The sequence below is a fragment of the Oncorhynchus keta genome, chromosome 34 (genome assembly GCF_023373465.1).
Source record: "Oncorhynchus keta strain PuntledgeMale-10-30-2019 chromosome 34, Oket_V2, whole genome shotgun sequence".
NCBI lineage: Eukaryota > Metazoa > Chordata > Actinopteri > Salmoniformes > Salmonidae > Oncorhynchus > Oncorhynchus keta.
The window spans coordinates 18,230,677-18,246,556 of record NC_068454.1 but is presented as its reverse complement, the minus strand read 5'-3'; positions in this window follow the sequence as shown (position 1 = coordinate 18,246,556).

Genomic DNA, 15,880 nt, shown 5'->3' with positions numbered 1-15,880 from the left:
GAGGTGTAGAGTAGACTGTATGTATGGCAGGGGAACAGAGTGGGGGGTAGAGTAGACTGTATGTATGACAGGGGAACAGAGTGAGGGGTAGAGTAGACTGTAGGTATGACAGGGGAACAGAGTGAGGGGTAGAGTAGACTGTAGGTATGACAGGTAAACAGAGTGAGATTTAGAGTAGACTGTAGGCATGACAGGGAAACAGAGTGAGGGGTAGAGTAGACTGTAGGTATGACAGGGGAACAGAGTGAGGGGGAGAGTAGACTGTAGGTATGACAGGTAAACAGAGTGGGGGGTAGAGTAGACTGTAGGTATGACAGGGAAACAGAGTGAGCTGTAGAGTAGACTGTATGTATGGCAGGGGAACAGAGTGGGGGGTAGAGTAGACTGTATGTATGACAGGGGAACAGAGTGAGAGGTAGAGTAGACTGTAGGTATGACAGGGAAACAGAGTGAGGGGTAGAGTAGACTGTAGGTATGACAGGGGAACAGAGTGAGAGGTAGAGTAGACTGTAGGTATGACAGGTAAACAGAGTGAAAGGTAGAGTAGACTGTAGGTATGACAGGGAAACAGAGTGAGGGGTAGAGTAGACTGTAGGTATGACAGGGGAACAGAGTGAGAGGTAGAGTAGACTGTAGGTATGACAGGTAAACAGAGTGAGAGGTAGAGTAGACTGTAGGTATGACAGGGAAACAGAGTGAGAGGTAGAGTAGACTGTATGTATGGCAGGGGAACAGAGTGGGGGGTAGAGTAGACTGTAGGTATGACAGGGGAACAGAGTGAGGGGTAGAGTAGACTGTAGGTATGACAGGTAAACAGAGTGAGGGGTAGAGTAGACTGTAGGTATGACAGGTAAACAGAGTGAGGGGTAGAGTAGACTGTAGGTATGACAGGTAAACAGAGTGAGGGGTAGAGTAGACTGTAGGTATGACAGGTAAACAGAGTGAGAGGTAGAGTAGACTATAGGTATGACAGGTAAACAGAGTGAGAGGCAGAGTAGACTGTAAGTATGACAGGGGGACAGAGTGAGGGGTAGACTAGACTGTATGTATGACAGGGAAACAGAGTGAGAGGTAGAGTAGACTGTAGGTATGACAGGGGAACAGAGTGAGGGGTAGAGTAGACTGTAGGTATGACAGGGGAACAGAGTGAGGGGTAGAGTAGACTGTAGGTATGACAGGGAAACAGAGTGAGAGGTAGAGTAGACTGTATGTATGACAGGGGAACAGAGTGAGGGGGAGAGTAGACTGTAGCTATGACAGGTAAACAGAGTGAGGGGTAGAGTAGACTGTAGGTATGACAGGTAAACAGAGTGAGAGGCAGAGTAGACTGTAAGTATGACAGGGGGACAGAGTGAGGGGTAGACTAGACTGTAAGTATGACAGGGGAACAGAGTGAGGGGGAGAGTAGACTGTAGGTATGACAGGTAAACAGAGTGAGGGGTAGAGTAGACTGTAGGTATGACAGGTAAACAAAGTGAGGGGTAGAGTAGTATGACAGGGGAACAGAGTGAGGGGGAGAGTAGACTGTAGGTATGACAGGGAAACAGAGTGAGGTGTAGAGTAGACTGTATGTATGGCAGGGGAACAGAGTGGGGGGTAGAGTAGACTGTATGTATGACAGGGGAACAGAGTGGGGGGTAGAGTAGACTGTATGTATGGCAGGGGAACAGAGTGGGGGGTAGAGTAGACTGTATGTATGACAGGGGAACAGAGTGAGGGGTAGAGTAGACTGTAGGTATGACAGGGGAACAGAGTGAGGGGTAGAGTAGACTGTAGGTATGACAGGTAAACAGAGTGAGATTTAGAGTAGACTGTATGTATGACAGGGGAACAGAGTGAGGGGTAGAGTAGACTGTAGGTATGACAGGTAAACAGAGTGAGAGGTAGAGTAGACTATAGGTATGACAGGGAAACAGAGTGAGGGGTAGAGTAGACTGTAGGTATGATAGGGAAACAGAGTGAGGGGTAGAGTAGACTGTAGGTATGACAGGGGAACAAAGTGAGGGGTAGAGTAGACTGTAGGTATGACAGGGAAACAGAGTGAGGGGTAGAGTAGACTGTAGGTATGACAGGGAAACAGAGTGAGGGGTAGAGTAGACTGTATGTTTGACAGAAGAACAGAGTGAGGGGTAGAGTAGACTGTAGGTATGACAGGGGGACAGAGTGAGGGGTAGAGTAGTATGATAGGGGAACAAAGTGAGGGGTAGAGTAGTATGATAGGGGAACAGAGTGAGGGGTAGAGTAGTATGACAGGGGGACAGATTGAGGGGTAGAGTAGTATGATAGGGGAACAGAGTGAGGGGTAGAGTAGACTGTTGGTATGACAGGGGAACAGAGTGAGAGGTAGAGTAGACTGTAGGTATGACAGGGGAACAGAGTGAGGGGTAGAGTAGACTGTTGGTATGACAGGGGAACAGAGTGAGGGGTAGAGTAGACTGTAGGTATGACAGGGAAACAGAGTGAGGTGTAGAGTAGACTGTATGTATGGCAGGGGAACAGAGTGGGGGGTAGAGTAGACTGTATGTATGACAGGGGAACAGAGTGGGGGTAGAGTAGACTGTATGTATGGCAGGGGAACAGAGTGGGGGGTAGAGTAGACTGTATGTATGACAGGGGAACAGAGTGAGGGGTAGAGTAGACTGTAGGTATGACAGGGGAACAGAGTGAGGGGTAGAGTAGACTGTAGGTATGACAGGTAAGCAGAGTGAGATTTAGAGTAGACTGTATGTATGACAGGGGAACAGAGTGAGGGGTAGAGTAGACTGTAGGTATGACAGGTAAACAGAGTGAGAGGTAGAGTAGACTATAGGTATGACAGGTAAACAGAGTGAGAGGCAGAGTAGACTGTAAGTATGACAGGGGGACAGAGTGAGGGGTAGACTAGACTGTAGGTATTGTGACGGCCCTGAATTTTTCTGAACCGTCTCAGTGCAGCTCCTTCCAATAGGGCGCTTTCCCTTTAATTCCCAATTAAATAGCCAGCATCAGCTGCACGAAAGGGGGGTTGTGATGGAGACGTGCATGAGGATGTGTTCAACCCTGAGTTCCGAAGCTTCTCTATTCCGTTTGTTTTGTTGCCGTTAAACGTGTGTTTTGTAGCCTAAGAGAGTTTACCCAGGATCGGATCCACTCTTCGCGTCCCTGGACTACACCTCTCCGTTCTTCGTGGCCTTTCTCCGCTGGAGATCTATTGGCGGATTGGATTGTCTGACTGACCACCACCTTTTTGTATACGGTATTTCATTTGTTTGGATGTGATGTATACTGTGATTTGTGTAGTTAGTGGTAGTTGAGGACTTAATTAAGAGTTGATCCGCTTTAAGGTTCTGTGGTAAAGTAATTGTTATATTGATTGTATGTTTAATACTGGGTTTACGCTACACGGAATGAACCGACAAACATCGCGTGACAAAAGTCACTTGAGTTCACTGAACTCCTTTACCGGGCAGGACTCTTTTTAGGCCCGAGGTACAGGACATTTCTGGAGGAACCAGAACTCATTGTGATATTATTATATGTGTGTGTGTAATCATTGTTGTTGCTAATACAACCCACGCAACAGAATATAGTTGTTTTTGAAGTTCTTTCCAATGTTTTAAGGGTTTATGAAAAGTTTATTTCCATCCTGACTTTTACATAAGTCCTTTGTATTGGTGTAGACTTGACGGACCAGATGGGACTCATTCCCACCCAAACTAAAAGGAGAAACCAATGTTTTCTCTGGTAGGCACAACCTACCTGGCACCCCTATAAATAATAACCTCAAGTCAAAACCGTTACAGTATGACAGGTAGACAGAGTGAGGGGTAAAGTAGTATGATAGGGGAACAAAGTGAGGGGTAGAGTAGTATGATAGGGGAACAGAGTGAGGGGTAGAGTAGTATGACAGGGGGACAGAGTGAGGGGTAGAGTAGTATGACAGGGGGACAGAGTGAGGGGTAGAGTAGTATGACAGGGGGACAGAGTGAGGGGTAGAGTAGTATGACAGGGGGACAGAGTGAGGGGTAGAGTAGTATGATAGGGGGACAGAGTGAGGGGTAGAGTAGTATGATAGGGGGACAGAGTGAGGGGTAGAGTAGACTGTAGGTATGACAGGGGAACAAAGTGAGAGGTAGAGTAGACTGTAGGTATGACAGGGGGACAGAGTGAGGGGTAGAGTATTATGATAGGGGAACAGAGTGGGGGGTAGAGTAGTATGATAGGGGAACAGAGTGAGGGGTAGAGTAGTATGACAGGGGGACAGAGTGAGGGGTAGAGTAGTATGACAGGGGGACAGAGTGAGGGATAGAGTAGTATGACAGGGGGACAGAGTGAGGGGTAGAGTAGACCATAGGTATGACAGGGGGACAGAGTGAGAGGTAGCGTAGACTGTAGGTATGACAGGGGGACAGAGTGAGAGGTAGAGTAGACTGTAGGTATGACAGGGGGACAGAGTGAGAGGTAGAGTAGACTGTAGGTATGACAGGGAAACAGAGTGAGAGGTAGAGTAGACTGTAGGTATGACAGGGGGACAGAGTGAGAGGTAGAGTAGACTGTAGGTATGACAGGGGGACAGAGTGAGGGGTAGAGTAGACTGTAGGTATGACAGGGGGACAGAGTGAGGGGTAGAGTAGACCATAGGTATGACAGGGGGACAGAGTGAGGGGTAGAGTAGACTGTAGGTATGACAGGGGGACAGAGTGAGGGGTAGAGTAGACCATAGGTATGACAGGGGGACAGAGTGAGGGGTAGACTGTAGGTATGACAGGGGGACAGAGTGAGGGGTAGAGTAGACTGTAGGTATGACAGGGAGACAGAGTGAGAGGTAGAGTAGACTGTAGGTATGACAGGGGGACAGAGTGAGGGGGGGTAGAGTAGACCATAGGTATGACAGGGGGACAGAGTGAGGGGTAGAGTAGACCATAGGTATGACAGGGGGACAGAGTGAGGGGTAGACTGTAGGTATGACAGGGGGACAGAGTGAGGGGTAGAGTAGACTGTAGGTATGACAGGGAGACAGAGTGAGAGGTTGACACAGTTTGTTGATTTGTGTGCAGGCTTGCATAAGTAGTCAATCAAATCCATATACTATGCCAGTGGTTTCAGCTCACTTGCACCACAACCAATCAACATGCACACACACATACACACGCACTCACGCACACACACAACACACACGTCTGAGGCTGTCAAGCCCTGAGGGTGAGTGTTTGTAAGCATACCATATCTGAGACACAGATACATGAATTTGTGCAGGTGTGTGTTTGTGTGCCTTTTTGTGATGCATGCACTTTACTGTAGGTGTGTTTATGTAGAGTCACCTGGGCATCTCTCATCCCTTGGGCATGGTCGCCGTGGGCAACCGGCTTTGGAGTGCACTCAGACAGTCTGTGTCAGTGAAGAATCAACAACAAGTGGGACACAATCATGAAGTGGAACAACAATTTTGCACGCCCAATTTTTCAGTTTTTGATTTGTTAAAAAAGTTTGGAATATCCAATAAATGTCGTTCCACTTCATGATTGTGTCCCACTTGTTGTTGATTCTTCACAAAAAATACAGTTTTATATCTTTATGTTTGAAGCCTGAAATGTGGCAAAAGGTCGCAAAGTTCAAGGGGGCCGAATACTTTCGCAAGGCACTGTATATAGAATTGAATTGAGAGAGAGGAAGAGAGAGAGAGAGTTACAGAGAGACACAGAGGAAGTGAGAGAGAGAGTTAGAGAGAGACAGAGAATGAGAGTTAGAGAAAGACCGTGCGGAAGAGAGAGAGAGTTAGAGAGACACAGAGGAAGAGAGGAAGTGAGGTCGTGGTGAGACAGGGATGCAGCTTAAGCCCCACCCTCTTCAACATATATATCAACAAATTGACGCGGGCACTAGAAAAGTCTGCAGCACCCGGCCTCACCCTACTAGAATCCGAAGTCAAATGTCTGCTGTTTGCTGAAGATCTGGTGCTTCTGTCACCAACCAAGGAGGGCCTACAGCAGCACCTAGATCTTATGCACAGATTCTGCCAGACCTGGGTCCTGACAGTAAATCTCAGTAAGATCAAAATAATGGTGTTCCAAAAAAGGTCCAGTCACCAAGACCACAAATACAAATTCCATCTAGACACTGTTGCCCTAGAGCACACAAAAAACTATACATACCTTGGCCTAAACATCAGCGCCACAGGTAACTTCCACAAAGCTGTGAACGATCTGAGAGACAAGGCAAGAAGGGCATTCTATGCCATCAAAAGGAACATAAATTTCAACATACCAATTAGGATTTGGCTAAAAATACTTGAATCAGTCATAGAGCCCATTGCCCTTTATGGTTGTGAGGTCTGGGGTCCGCTCACCAACCAAGACTTCACAAAATGGGACAAACACCAAATTGAGACTCTGCACGCAGAATTCTGCAAAGATCCGTGTACAACGTAGAACACCAAATAATGCAGAGCAGAATTAGGCCGATACCCACTAATGATCAAAATCCAGAAAAGAGCCGTTAAATTCTATAACCACCTAAAAGGAAGTGATTCCCTGTTAGGAAATTATGATTAATATGACTGAACAAATAATTTTAAATGGAACTGTAAGTAAACTTATACTCTGTTATATTATATCTGATTAACAATATGAGTTCATAAGAAGAAATTGTGTGACAGGACAAGGAGGAATAGAATGTTAATGAACACCATTCCAACTGGGCAGGAACAAATGGGTTGTGGACTGTGTAAACACATAAGGTCGTTAGCCTATGGTTGACCCAACCTGAAACTTAGCTCTGGGGTTTTTAGATTAGGCAGAGGGTGCATTCCTAGGGTTTCTGTTAATTAAACCTGTCAGTTCAGTGGTGATCAATAATGTTGAGGGGTCAAAAGTTATCTGGGAGTGTGTTAGTAAGATAGAATGAACTTTTCACCTTACTTTGTCCTGTCAAGAGGGGGGTTTCGTTTAAGACAGTGAAATGACGTCATGATCTGTATTTAAATTGATGCTTTTGCTTTGAGTGGGAGCGCGCTCCGATAATAAATTCTATTACCTATTATTTAAAGACTGGTCTGCGTCTATTTTATGCAACAAGAAATCATACAATTTCTCATAAAATAGATGAAGGGCTTTCAATTGATGAAAGCACATTGGCATAATTAAATTATACTAACATTCCCAAACTTTCCATAACAAAGCCATCACCTGCAGAGAGATGAACCTGGAGAAGAGTCCCCTAAGCAAGCTGGTCCTGGGGCTCTGTTCACAAACACAAACACACCCTACAGAGCCCCAGGACAGCAACACAATTAGACCCAACCAAATCATGAGAAAACAAAAAGAGAATTACTCAAATCAAATCAAAATAAAATAAAATCAAATCAAATGTATTTATATAGTCCTTCGTACATCAGCTGATATCTCAAAGTGCTGAACAGAAACCCAGCCTAAAACCCCAAACAGCAAGCAATGCAGGTGTAGAAGCACGGTGGCTAGGAAAAACTCTCTAGAAAGGCCAAAACCTAGGAAGAAACCTGGAGAGGAACCAGGCTATGTGGGGTGGCCAGTTGTCTTCTGGCTGTGCCGGGTTACTGAACACATTGGAAAGAATTAACAAAAAAACAGAGCAAACTAGAATGCTATTTGGCCGTAAACAGAGTACACAGTGGCAGAATACCTGACCACTGTGACTGACCCAAAATTAAAGAAAGCTTTGACTATGTACAGACTCAGTGAGCAGAGCCTTGCTATTGAGAAAGGCCTCCGTAGGCAGACATGGCTCTCAGGAGAAGACAGGCTATGTGCTCACTGCCCACAAAATGAGGTGGAAACTGAGCTGCACTTCCTAACCTCCTGCCCAATGTATGACCATATTAGAGAGACATATTTCCCTCAGATTACACAGATCCACAAAGAATTCGAAATCAAATCCAATTTTGATTAATTCCCATATCTACCGGGTGAAATCCCACAGTGCCATCACAGCAGCAAGATGTGTGACCTGTTGCCATGAGAAAAGTGTAACCAGTGAAGAACAAACACCATTGTAAATACAACCCATATTTATGCTTATTTATTTTATCTCGTGTCCTTTAACCATTTGTACATTGTTAAAACACTGTATATATATATAATATGACATTTGTAATGTCTTTATTGTTTTGAAACTTCTGTATGTGTAATGATTACTGTAAATGTTTATTGTTTATTTCACTTTTGTATATTATCTACCTCACTTGCTTTGGCAATGTTAACACAACCAATAAAGCCCTTGAATTGAATTGAGAGTTGTCGAACTCTATCTCTTTCTCTTTCTCTCTGTCTCTCTGTAACTCTCTCTCTCTTCCTCTCTGTCTCTCTCTAACTCTCTTCCTCTCTGTCTCTCTCTAACTCTCTCTCTCTTCCTCTCTCTCTCTTCCTCTCTGTCTCTCTTCCTCTCTCTCTCTCTCTCTCTCTCTCTGCATGCTGGGAGTGATTGGTGCATGCTGGGAATTGTTTGAGTGAAGGAGTGCGTGTGTTGTACTTCTTAAAGAAGAGTGTCTGGTTGATCGGATGGTTGAGCATGGCGTACTTCTTAAAGAAGAGTGTCTGGTTGATAGTATGGTTGAGCATGGTGTACTTCTTAAAGAAGAGTGTCTGGTTGATCGGATGGTTGAGCATGGTGTACTTCTTAAAGAAGAGTGTCTTGTTGATCGTATGGTTGAGCATGGCGTACTTCTTAAAGAAGAGTGTCTGGTTGATAGTATGGTTGAGCATGGTGTACTTCTTAAAGAAGAGTGTCTGGTTGATCGGATGGTTGAGCATGGTGTACTTCTTAAAGAAGAGTGTCTTGTTGATCGTATGGTTGAGCATGGCGTACTTAAAGAAGAGTGTCTGGTTGATAGTATGGTTGAGCATGGCGTACTTCTTAAAGAAGAGTGTCTGGTTGATAGTATGGTTGAGCATGGCGTACTTCTTAAAGAAGAGTGTCTGGTTGATCGGATGGTTGAGCATGGCGTACTTCTTAAAGAAGAGTGTCTGGTTGATAGTATGGTTGAGCATGGTGTACTTCTTAAAGAAGAGTGTCTGGTTGATCGGATGGTTGAGCATGGCGTACTTCTTAAAGAAGAGTGTCTTGTTGATCGTATGGTTGAGCATGGCGTACTTCTTAAAGAAGAGTGTCTGGTTGATAGTATGGTTGAGCATGGCGTACTTCTTAAAGAAGAGTGTCTGGTTGATAGTATGGTTGAGCATGGCGTACTTCTTAAAGAAGAGTGTCTGGTTGATCGGATGGTTGAGCATGGCGTACTTCTTAAAGAAGAGTGTCTGGTTGATAGTATGGTTGAGCATGGTGTACTTCTTAAAGAAGAGTGTCTGGTTGATCGGATGGTTGAGCATGGTGTACTTCTTAAAGAAGAGTGTCTGGTTGATAGTATGGTTGAGCATGGTGTACTTCTTAAAGAAGAGTGTCTGGTTGATCGGATGGTTGAGCATGGTGTACTTCTTAAAGAAGAGTGTCTTGTTGATCGTATGGTTGAGCATGGTGTACTTCTTAAAGAAGAGTGTCTGGTTGATCGGATGGTTGAGCATGGTGTACTTCTTAAAGAAGAGTGTCTTGTTGATCGTATGGTTGAGCATGGTGTACTTCTTAAAGAAGAGTGTCTGGTTGATAGTATGGTTGAGCATGGTGTACTTCTTAAAGAAGAGTGTCTGGTTGATCGGATGGTTGAGCATGGTGTACTTCTTAAAGAAGAGTGTCTGGTTGATAGTATGGTTGAGCATGGTGTACTTCTTAAAGAAGAGTGTCTGGTTGATCGGATGGTTGAGCATGGTGTACTTCTTAAAGAAGAGTGTCTTGTTGATCGTATGGTTGAGCATGGTGTACTTCTTAAAGAAGAGTGTCTGGTTGATAGTATGGTTGAGCATGGTGTACTTCTTAAAGAAGAGTGTCTGGTTGATAGTATGGTTGAGCATGGCGTACTTCTTAAAGAAGAGTGTCTGGTTGATCGGATGGTTGAGCATGGCGTACTTCTTAAAGAAGAGTGTCTGGTTGATAGTATGGTTGAGCATGGTGTACTTCTTAAAGAAGAGTGTCTGGTTGATAGTATGGTTGAGCATGGTGTACTTCTTAAAGAAGAGTGTCTGGTTGATCGTATGGTTGAGCATGGTGTACTTCTTAAAGAAGAGTGTCTGGTTGATCGGATGGTTGAGCATGGTGTACTTCTTAAAGAAGAGTGTCTGGTTGATAGTATGGTTGAGCATGGTGTACTTCTTAAAGAAGAGTGTCTGGTGGTTGATGGTGTACTTCTTAAAGAAGATGGGATGGTTGAGCATGGTGTACTTCTTAAAGAAGAGTGTCTTGTTGATCGTATGGTTGAGCATGTCGTACTTCTTAAAGAAGAGTGTCTGGTTGATAGTATGGTTGAGCATGGTGTACTTCTTAAAGAAGAGTGTCTGGTTGATCGGATGGTTGAGCATGGTGTACTTCTTAAAGAAGATGGTATGGTTGAGCATGGTGTACTTCTTAAAGAAGAGTGTCTGGTTGATCTTCTTAAAGGATGGTTGAGCATGGTTGAGCATTCGTACTTTAAAGAAGAGTGTCTGGTTGATAGTATGGTTGAGCATGGCGTACTTCTTAAAGAAGAGTGTCTTGTTGATCGTATGGGTTAAAGAAGAGTGTCTGGTTGATAGTATGGTTGAGCATGGTGTACTTCTTAAAGAAGAGTGTCTGGTTGATCGGATGGTTGAGCATGGTGTACTTCTTAAAGAAGAGTGTCTGGTTGATCGGATGGTTGAGCATGGTGTACTTCTTAAAGAAGAGTGTCTGGTTGATAGTATGGTTGAGCATGGTGTACTTCTTAAAGAAGAGTGTCTGGTTGATCGGATGGTTGAGCATGGTGTACTTCTTAAAGAAGAGTGTCTGGTTGATCGGATGGTTGAGCATGGTGTACTTCTTAAAGAAGAGTGTCTTGTAGATCGTATGGTTGAGCATGGTGTACTTCTTAAAGAAGAGTGTCTGGTTGATCGGATGGTTGAGCATGGCGTACTTCTTAAAGAAGAGTGTCTGGTTGATAGTATGGTTGAGCATGGCGTACTTCTTAAAGAAGAGTGTCTGGTTGATCGGATGGTTGAGCATGGCGTACTTCTTAAAGAAGAGTGTCTTGTTGATCGTATGGTTGAGCATGGTGTACTTCTTAAAGAAGAGTGTCTGGTTGATCGGATGGTTGAGCATGGTGTACTTCTTAAAGAAGAGTGTCTTGTTGATCGGATGGTTGAGCATGGTGTACTTCTTAAAGAAGAGTGTCTGGTTGAGCATGGCGTACTTCTTAAAGGAATGTTTATTCAAGTTACGCCACTTTTTTCTCCGTCAACAAGGGTAACGATTTCAAATGTACCACAGTTCATTCCAAATGAGCTATTGGAGCGCGAGTTATTGCGCTTTGGGAAGTTCGCCAGTTCAATTAAGGTTGTCCCGTTGGGTTGCAAACACCCGGCGTTGAAACAGGTTGTCATTTCGGCGACAGGTGTTTATGTTTTAGGACTCACCGGAGCAGACTTTAGAGTTATTGTTTAAAATCAAGTATGACAATGGAATGTATATGGCTTATGCTAGTACGGGTAGTCAACAGTGTTTTGAGTGTGGGGATGTTGGTCATAAGCGACATGCCCATGCTTGCCCGGGAGAAGGCAGAGGGAGGGGCACAGGTGGTCATCGTAACGCCTGGGCCCGCTGATGTAGGGAGAGGTGAGCTGACAGCGGTAGAACAGCCACAAGCACCTGTTGCTGAGGAACAAGTTATCCTTGTTGAGGGCACGGGGTTGCAACTTGTATTAGAGGGAAATGTTATGCTACAGAAAAGTATTGTTGCAGAAGGTAAGGATGTATCTGAAGAGCCAGTTCCTCAGACTGGTGAGCAGGTGCCCAGTATGAGTGCTGGGGTAAAGGAGGGGGTTCATGTGGAGCTAGGCTCCCAGGGAGTGGAGGAGATGCCCACTACGAGTGCTGGGGTTCATGTAGAGCTAGGCTCCCAGGTAGTGGAGTAGATGCCCACTACGAGTAATGAGGTACAGGAGGGTTTTCATGTAGAGCTAAGCTCCCAGGTAGTGGAGGAGATGCCCACTACGAGTGCTGGGGTTCATGTGGAGCTAGGCTCCCAGGTAGTGGAGGAGATGCCCACTACGAGTGCTGGGGTTCATGTGGAGCTAGGCTCCCAGTTAGTGGAGGAGATGCCCACTATGAGTAGTGATGTTCAGGTGGGGCTAGTCTCCCAGGTAGTGGAGGAGATGCTTGGTACGAGTGATGAGGTGCAAGTGGGGAGTGTTGAAAGGGATGTGGTAGAGGGGAGTCAGTTGTCTGTGGTCTCAGCTGAGGATCAGGAGAATGATATGGATATCTCTTTTGATATGATAGCTGCTGGTGATGACTCAGTTTATGATCTAGAGGAGGTAAATTAGTTTCTGGATCAGACTTTTGGGAAATCTGTCAAATTGGCAGATTATTTTGATGTTGATAAGTTTGTGAGGTCAGCCGTGATGTTACATAAGACGGGTGGGGTTAGACCAGCTGAGTGAGAAGAAGCAGTTTCGCTTGAGGAAATGTATTACTGCTGTTGCAGCAGCAAAAGGTGGTGGGAAACGTGGTCAGGTTAAGAGAAGAAAAAAAAATAATGATGATGATCATGCTTCATAGGGTGTCTTTTTTCTCGTTGGTTTCTCTGTGGTTTCTTCTGCTCTACTTTTCTCTTTTCTATATGGAAGTACTAAGGGTAGGTTCTCTTAATAATAATGGGGGAAGGGACAGGAATAAGAGGGCTTGGGTATTAGAAGTAATAAAACAGAAAAGGCTTAATGTAGTTTTCCTACAGGAGACACATAGCGATGATGAAAATGAGGTTGACTGAGGTATGTGGTGGGAGGGGCAGCATGTACTCAGTCATGGTACTAATTTCAGTGCTGGGGTGGCAATCTTGTTTTCCTCAGGCTTAGGGGTGACTGTGGTATCTACAACAGAGATTGTCAAGGGTCGGGTTTTATTGGTCAAGGTGGATGTTCTGTTTTTATTTTTGTATTTTTTTATGTTTATGCTCCTAATGAGGGTACAGAGCATATTGCTGTATTTGATCAAATAAAGGAAACCTTAAGACAGTGTGACCAAGAGGGGTGTATGGTTTTAGAGGGTGACTGGAATTGTACAGTGGATATTACTGTTGATCGCACCGCTGAAGAACCTCACCTGCGGTCAGCAACTTGCCTGTCTGGCCTATTAATTGAGTTTGAGTTTTCTGATGTGTGGAGAATAAGGAATGCAAAAGTTAGGCAGTACACATGGCTAAAAGTTAATGAAAGTCGTGTCAGTGCAGCAAGGTTAGACAAGTTGTATGTATCTGAGCAATACTGTAGTAGGGTTGGAAAGTTAGATAGGTTGTATGTATCTGAGCAATACTGTAGTAGGGTTGGAAAGTTAGGTTGTATGTCTCTGAGCAATACTGTAGTAGGGTTGGAAGGTTAGACAGGTTGTATGTATCTGAGCAATATCAAATCAAATCAAATCAAATGTATTTATATAGCCCTTCGTACATCAGCTGATATCTCAAAGTGCTGTACAGAAACCCAGCCTAAAACCCCAAACAGCAAACAATGCAGGTGTAAAAGCACAGTGGCTAGGAAAAACTCCCTAGAAAGGCCAAAACCTAGGAAGAAACCTAGAGAGGAACCGGGCTATGTGGGGTGGCCAGTCCTCTTCTGGCTGTGCCGGGTAGAGATTATAACAGAACATGACCAAGATGTTCAAATGTTCATAAATGACCAGCATGGTCGAATAATAATAAGGCAGAACAGTTGAAACTGGAGCAGCAGCACAGTCAGGTGGACTGGGGACAGCAAGGAGCCATCATGTCAGGTAGTCCTGGGGCAGTCCTAGGGCTCAGGTCCTGGGAGAAAGAAAGAGAGAATTAGAGAGAGCATATGTGGGTGGCCAGTCCTCTTCTGGCTGTGCCGGGTGGAGATTATAACAGAACGTGGCCAAGATGTTCAAATGTTCATAAATGACCAGCATGGTTGAATAATAGTAAGGCAGAACAGTTGAAACTGGAGCAGGAGCATGGCCACTGGGGACAGCAAGGAGTCCTCATGTCAGGTAGTCCTGGGACATGGTCCAGGGCCCAGGCCAGTTGAAACTGGAGCAGCAGCATGGCCAGGTGGACTGGGGACAGCAAGGAGTCATCATGTCAGGTAGTCCTGGGGCATGGTCCTAGGGCTCAGGTCCTCCGAGAGAGAGAAAGAAAGAGAGAAGGAGAGAATTAGAGAACGCACACTTAGATTCACACAGGACACCGAATAGGACAGGAGAAGTACTCCAGATATAACAAACTGACCCTAGCCCCCCGACACATAAACTACTGCAGCATAAATACTGGAGGCTGAGACAGGAGGGGTCAGGAGACACTGTGGCCCCATCCGAGGACACCCCGGACAGGGCCAAACAGGAAGGATATAACCCCACCCACTTTGCCAAAGCACAGCCCCCACACCACTAGAGGGATATCTTCAACCACCAACTTACCATCCTGAGACAAGGCCGAGTATAGCCCACAAAGATCTCCGCCACGGTACAACCCAAGGGGGGGGGGGCAACCCAGACAGGCCGACCACAACAGTGAATCAACCCACCCAGGTGACGCACCCCCCCCCCAGGGACGGCACGAGAGAACCACAGCAAGCCAGTGACTCAGCCCCCGTAACAGGGTTAGAGGCAGAGAATCCCAGTGGAAAGAGGGGAACCAGCCAGGCAGAGACAGCAAGGGCGGTTCGTTGCTCCAGAGCCTTTCCGTTCACCTTCCCACTCCTGGGCCAGACTACACTCAATCATATGACCCACTGAAGAGATGAGTCTTCAGTAAAGACTTAAAGGTTGAGACCGAGTTTGCGTCTCTGACATGGGTAGGCAGACCGTTCCATAAAAATGGAGCTCTATAGGAGAAAGCCCTGCCTCCAGCTGTTTGCTTAGAAATTCTAGGGACAATTAGGAGGCCTGCGTCTTGTGACCGTAGCGTACGTGTAGGTATGTACGGCAGGACCAAATCAGAGAGGTAGGTAGGAGCAAGCCCATGTAATGCTTTGTAGGTTAGCAGTAAAACCTTGAAATCAGCCCTTGCTTTGACAGGAAGCCAGTGTAGAGAGGCTAGCACTGGAGTAATATGATCAAATTTTTTGGTTCTAGTCAGGATTCTAGCAGCCGTATTTAGCACTAACTGAAGTTTATTTAGTGCTTTATCCGGGTAGCCGGAAAATAGAGCATTGCAGTAGTCTAACCTAGAAGTGACAAAAGCATGGATTAATTTTTCTTCATCATTTTTGGACAGAAAGTTTCTGATTTTTGCAATGTTACGTAGATGGAAAAAAGCTGTCCTCGAAATGGTCTTGATATGTTCTTCAAAAGAGAGATCAGGGTCCAGAGTAACGCCGAGGTCCTTCACAGTTTTATTTGAGACGACTGTACAACCATTAAGATTAATTGTCAGATTCAACAGAAGATCTCTTTGTTTCTTGGGACCTAGAACAAGCATCTCTGTTTTGTCCGAGTTTAATAGTAGAAAGTTTGCAGCCATCCACTTCCTTATGTCTGAAACACATGCTTCTAGCGAGGGCAATTTTGGGGCTTCACCATGTTTCATTGAAATGTACAGCTGTGTGTCATCCGCATAGCAGTGAAAGTTTACATTATGTTTTCGAATAACATCCCCAAGAGGTAAAATATATAGTGAAAACAATAGTGGTCCTAAAACAGAACCTTGAGGAACACCGAAATGTACAGTTGATTTGTCAGAGGACAAACCATTCACAGAGACAAACTGATATCTTTCCGACAGATAAGACCTAAACCAGGCCAGAACATGTCCGTGTAGACCAATTTGGGTTTCCAATCTCTCCAAAAGAATGTGGTG